Genomic DNA, 6,531 nt, shown 5'->3' on the forward strand with positions numbered 1-6,531 from the left:
TTGTCAGTGATGCATTGCTAACCAGAAATGTGTCGACGTAAATTCGCATCTCAAATACATGCGGCTTTATATCACACACACGTTTGTTAGCCGGCATCTGAAACTGCCAGAAATATTCGAATTAATATAATTTATAATGATAATTCAAGAAAGATTGTTAAAAAATATTAAAATCTTGAGATATTGGCATATTTTGCGATTATTATCCATCATTCTGTTTGCATGAACTCATTGGGTAAGCGGTAATGTTATTACATACACTGAACTACCGCGATATATGAGACAAATAAATCGGTGTCTCTTATTTTATAGTTTTATTACAAACGAAAACAATAATTTTTCGTGTGAGAAACTTGTTCAAACTAGGATTTAACATTATTTGTTAAAATAAGCGATGTTTCTTTGTGAGTTATTGATTTCGTTATTCCAAATTGTTTTAGCCAGCAACGAGCAAACGTTGATCACAACCTTTATATGACCTGACGACGACATATGACAGATGTTGATTTTTTACACTGAACTGTATATTAAACAAAGTATACATGCAAAGGTAAACATTCTCATTGCAACGAAAATGACAGTTTTTGGCTCCAATCCCACAACCTTGTACAATGTCAATCTGATTAAAATCTGATGTAGTGTACGGGCGTTAATTATTTTGGATATAGACTTATTTTAAGTTTATTTTTCATTACTTTTGTTATTAATGCCCTTTTATTTTATTTTATTTTATTATTTTACTTTGATTTTGATTTTGTGATTTTTTTAATTCCGCCCTACCTACATCTGAGCCGATGCCTATGTAACGAGATTTCAACGAGACCCGCTATCGACGATTTTAGTCAACGAATCACAGACCTCCTTCTATAGCGCACATGATGACGTCACCGGGCGGAGTCGGGTGGCAAACACACTCAAATAAAATGGCGGATTATACCGACGTTAGCGACCGAGAATAACACGGCTTTTCGGTAAGTTTATCATTGTCAAATGCAACGAAAGTCATTTTTATGTTAATATTATGGCTCGAATGGTTCGACTTTAGATCGTTATTTTGCATAGTTATTCTGGGAGTGACGATTTTGTTTCCGCCGTTTCGACCGAACATCAGTGTCTTTTTCCAGTCGCCTGCCCTGGAGACGGGTGATGTTTTGTTGAAGATCGGGCCAACATCGTCTACGGTATTGAAACCGTAGCTGTAAATATTCATCAAATTGTATCATCATGTTGTACATTATACAATAAATCTTTATTAAAGTAATTGAGCTGATTTGGACTGGAATAAAATATTTTTTATTGGAACACATCGCAATTGATCAGGAAATATTTTTTTTGCTCCAATTTTCTGCGTCGATGCCGTGGGCCGGTGACCGTTATACAATTTAAAATCAGTTTGCATTGTTTACTATAGCTGTTTACAGTATTCTAATCATTACGATTTACTTATTTTTTTGCTTCCATTCTAGATAATTATGCTCAGTGATGTAAAATTGAAGCGATGACTGAATGAACGAACCTTGGTTGGCGAAGATTTATCTGGAAGTGTACACATTTGTTGGAAGTGAAAAAATATTCAATGTAATGACAAAAATTGTAAAATGCTGTGGAATTTCTTTTGCAAATAAAAATATACTAGCAATTTTCTATTAATGGTTTATTCAAGTGGGCAAAATATAATGTGCATAAAGATTGCCCGTAGAGTATCGCTACACTGAAAAGTAAGCAACCGACAGCCTGTATAAAAGGGGGGCTGTGATTGGCTGTTACTTACGCGAGATTTGAACGGGACTTACATAGGCGTCGGATCAGATGTAGGTAGGGCAGAATTAAAAAAAAATCACAAAATCAAAATCAAAGTAAAATAATAAAATAAAAGGGCATTAATAACAAAAGTAATAAAAAATAAAATTAAAATAAGTTTATAGCCACAATAATTAAAGCCCGTACACTACATCAGATTTTAATCAGATTGGTACAATGTTAAATTAACCGTCACGTGACATACGTTTTTTTTCAAAATAATTTGATTGTCATCATCAACACATTGGCAAGTGTTGTTAAATCGATTTAGCAAGCAGTCCGTTGGCCACCATGTGACATGTGACATGTGACATCAGTTGTGGACATATGGAAAACGTACCCATATCTGGTTGTTTCCGTTGATAAACGTGGGACGCATACAGATGGGATTCTGTACTAAATCCACATAGGTACAATTATCTCACGTTTATAATTCTGCATTTTTGGATGAAAAACAATAAGTAGTTTATCAAATTAATTGGGCATATGACCCGTTGTTAATCGTGTGGATCGTTATGTTGATGGCGAACAGCAATAGTATTTTATACAAAAACTGCATTAATGTTGAATACATTGTTGACTTGTGTGAGATGCCGAGTTTGCGTCCAGAAGGAACGTAAACAAACTTCCACTGTACTTCACGCACACTGAATCTATATGTGCCGTCTCTGTTGATAAACTAAGACAGGCTCGAGTAGATTTATCTATAACACCAATCGCACTATCAGTAACCCAACATGTTGATACAAGTATCCCTCAAAAGATTGCTGTATTTAAACACCCATCTACCCCTGCCTCTGCACAGTAAAACGATGTATACCAATACATACATCATGTGGTCAATTCTCTTGTTTGTGTTATGTTGCCATCTTCATAGTGGACAGGGTAGGTCGTCATTATCATGCAATTGAAATAGCGTGACTACCGTTTACTAGACATGGCGTATATGAATGTTTCTGCAACGTCAATTGTGTCACTTATTAATCCAAATGAGTTTGCATTTTAAAATCTGTGCAAGTTTTAATGTGTGTTCAAACTCACCATATTATTGGTTTTAACATAATATTTCTAATATAGTCATATAAAACTAATTTGGTAATTTGAAGTTTGAAGGCTTAGCTTACGGATATATGGTTATATATTATCACACTTTTTAGTACTTCGAAGTGTATTTTTCTAAGCAAAGACAGAAGTTTTGAAAATTTACATTGACGTGTTAAATAGTCGCAGAGAAAAGTTGTTTTATTCAGTGCAGTATCTCGTACATATATTGTTTATTCGATTTGAATTGATCTGATGGTGATGCGATCAAGTTTAGAACTAGCTTTGAAAAGATATACACAAGTTGTCAGCCCTTTAATAATACTCTTGTTAAAAGCAGCAATGTCGGAGGTAGTCAAGCAACCTTATTTGATAAGAGCCTGAGAATAAATTATTTATTGTTGGTGTTGTGTGGTGTATAATTTCATGATTGTTCGGTTTCCCATATACAGCGATTTTATTGAATAAGGTAATAACATAATAGGACATTTTATTTCTGGTAGAGAAATATACGTAATTGTTCATGTACCACATACACTTTTCGCATCTCACTTTTTACAGCGGGACCGTATGACTATGGTGATGCTCTCCAAAAATCGATATTGTTTTTTGAAGTTCAGCGGTCAGGGTATCTCGACAAGAACCGCGTACCGTATCGGTCTCATTCAGCAATGGGCGACAAAGGTCGGGCAGGTGAAGATTTGACAGGTGGCTGGTACGATGGTAAGTATGGCAAAACATTGTTAGGCCAGCGTACACTGCAACTTCCGATAGGTCACTAGTCACCAATGTCGCCATTTTGTTGATTTTTAATAATAATGTGACAATTTATGTTTCACGTATGTTTTTTCCACTTCTGAACACATTTAAAATAAAGTTACAATCACTAGATTACAACTGTGAGAAATATTCACAAAATGGCCAGTGATATTAGTTTGTACTGGTCTAAAAAACAGAAACTACAGTTTTAAAATACCACGCTTGCATTCGAATATAACATTTTATTTAGAATTGATAGTTTAGAGAACATCAATACATCACCTATTGAAATATGAAATTGAATAATTTTACTTCTGTGTGTCTTATTTTTACCTAATCTAGCAATTTAGCTTCATACGAGAACAATATAAAATAAGTTGATGCATTTATTTTTTTGGATTTGAATGTATATGTGAAGCTAATTTTTGGCTTTCTCCATATGTTTCTCCACAGCCGGGGATCATATGAAATTTGCGTTACCGATGGCATCGTCGACAACTAACTTAGCATGGGGCATGTTGATGTATAAAGAAGCGTACGAACACCTTCAAATATGGGATGAAGCTCTTATTCAGTTGAAATGGCCGTTAGATTACTTTATTAAATGTCATGTGACACGCGAAGAATTCTATTTTCAGGTAACTTTCATGGTGTTACAATGTTATTATGCACACACTTACGACTTCCAGTTGAGAACATACATTTGAAAAATTGAGAACAATGATTAATAAATGTTCGATCGTAACAGCTATTAATACATTCAATATGATGCATGTGTTCGCGCAAGACGTCTGAAAATGTGCAAATAACTGAAGAGGCCCTCTAGGGATTAAATGAAATGAAACGGCCCAAAATGAAAATAGGATTCTGATTTTCGTCTTTCATTTCAAAATCTTAATTTTGAAAACTAAATGTCGCAACCAAAGGCATAACATCGGGAAATACAGTGACATGCATCCTTCTCAGGCGTTGGAATAGTTACTCTTTGTTTTTAGGGTTCTGTTGGATAGAATTTCTTGTTATATTCACCCTATTCACGTGTATACAATCCAAAACACTCACGATACTGGGGTCAGTGAGAGGTTTTCTGCTGATTATAATAAACTGAGATAACAACCTTGTGATATACACTGCGAGACTGTCAAACATGCTAAATGTAACATTACTGTAAAAAACAACAATGTGATTATAGGTTGGTGATGGAGATTTGGATCACGCATACTGGGGGCGCCCTGAACAAATGGATATGGCAAGGCCATCATACAAAGTAGACAAAGATACACCAGGTTCCGATGTTGCTGGCGAGACAGCAGCTGCAATGGCTGCTGGGTCTGCGATTTTCCAAGAATCTGGTATGGTCTTAACTTGTTTATTGTAGCGCTCTCTTTATTCACAAAACCTGAAATCACACAAAAAAATGCACAACATTACATAACCTGTCTCTCTGTTCCTAGACCCTGAATACGCCTCCACACTATTACAACATGCTAAAGAGCTGTTTGAGTTTGGAATGACATACCGAGGTACATATCCCAACATGGGATTTTACGGGTAAGAGACATTTATACTGTGAATACATAGACATTTATAAAGAAACGCACAAACATAGCTACTTACAAGCCCACCAATTCAAATAACACAAAGCCATAAAATATACAATTACTCAACCACCTTATCTCCAACCATTTAAATTGGTATATAATCTGTATGTAAATTTGGTACTCTTTTTTTTAAAATATAAAATATATGTTATTTATACTGTGCTTCTCACAGGTCATCTAATTATGGAGATGAGCTTGCCCTAGCTGCATGTTTTCTGTACATCGCCACCAGTGATTCTGTTTATTTAAATGAAGCTGAAAAGTTGTACAAAGAGTTCAATCTTCATGAACTTGCCTGGTCTTATTCGTGGGATGAAAAGAAACCTGCAGTACAGGTAGTGTTTTATTACAGTTTTTTGTAATTATCATGTTTATCATGTATATTTTCCCGCTGAAGCATGATTATACAGATAATTGTTTGGGGTGAGTAGCATACAAGAACGTAACATCCTTTAGCCATGTACATACAGAAGTACAAACCATGACAAACTCAACTGACTGCAATCTAAGCCCACCTTGCATATACAAGGTTTGCAGAATGAAATGTCACTCCATATATTAGAACAATAATGTATCTGTACGCTCATGTGCCAGAGAGCTAACCTGCTTCAGACCGCCGCGAGTGCCACCGTGTTGTAAACTTAGTTTATGTATTAATATCTCTACGTAGTTGTTGCTGACTGGTCTGACGGGAAATTCAGGGTATGACTATCAGACTGACTTTACATCGTTCTTAAATGAATGGTTGCCAGGTGGTAGTATTCCTTACACGCCGAAGGGTTTGGTTTATCGTGATCAGTGGGGACCACTCCGTTATTCAGGTAAAACAACAAACATATGTAAAATATAATCCTGAAAACTTCTTTCTGAAGTGATTTATTTTAATTTGATATTCCGTTTTATTTTAATGTAGCTAATGCGGCAATGCTTGGTCTGATAGCCGCGGATTATGGAATACGTCAATCAGCATACCGAGATTTTGCATACAGTCAAATTAATTACATGCTTGGTGATACTGGGAGAAGCTACGTGGTTGGGTTCGGAAATTCCCCTCCTCAAAGACCTCATCACAGATCCAGGTAAGTCCAGGAAGTTTATTGGATGCAATATAACCACCATGGAATCTATAAATATTAAAGGAATAAAATCATAATAAAATAGATTAATCACAAGCGATTTTTTAATATTATTTCTACTACAAATAATTTTGTTCTAGCTCCTGTCCTGATTATCCTGCAAAATGTGACTGGGCACAATACTCAAGTCCAAGTCCAAATCCACAAACAGCCTTTGGTGCATTGATCGGAGGCCCTGACATAAATGATAATTT

General features: G+C 35.5%; 1 long non-coding RNA gene across 1 annotated transcript; it reads left to right on the forward strand.

Annotated features, from left to right (window-relative positions):
* Positions 1–711: 711 nt before the first annotated feature.
* LOC146732319 (uncharacterized) lies at positions 712–1,892 on the forward strand. The gene is made up of 2 exons (XR_014926823.1): positions 712–971; positions 1,467–1,892. It is a non-coding gene; the product is annotated as an uncharacterized LOC146732319 (long non-coding RNA).
* Positions 1,893–6,531: the final 4,639 nt, after the last annotated feature.

The sequence above is a fragment of the Saccoglossus kowalevskii genome, chromosome 17, assembly GCF_978046115.1.
Source record: "Saccoglossus kowalevskii chromosome 17, keSacKowa6.1, whole genome shotgun sequence".
Taxonomy (NCBI): domain Eukaryota; kingdom Metazoa; phylum Hemichordata; class Enteropneusta; family Harrimaniidae; genus Saccoglossus; species Saccoglossus kowalevskii.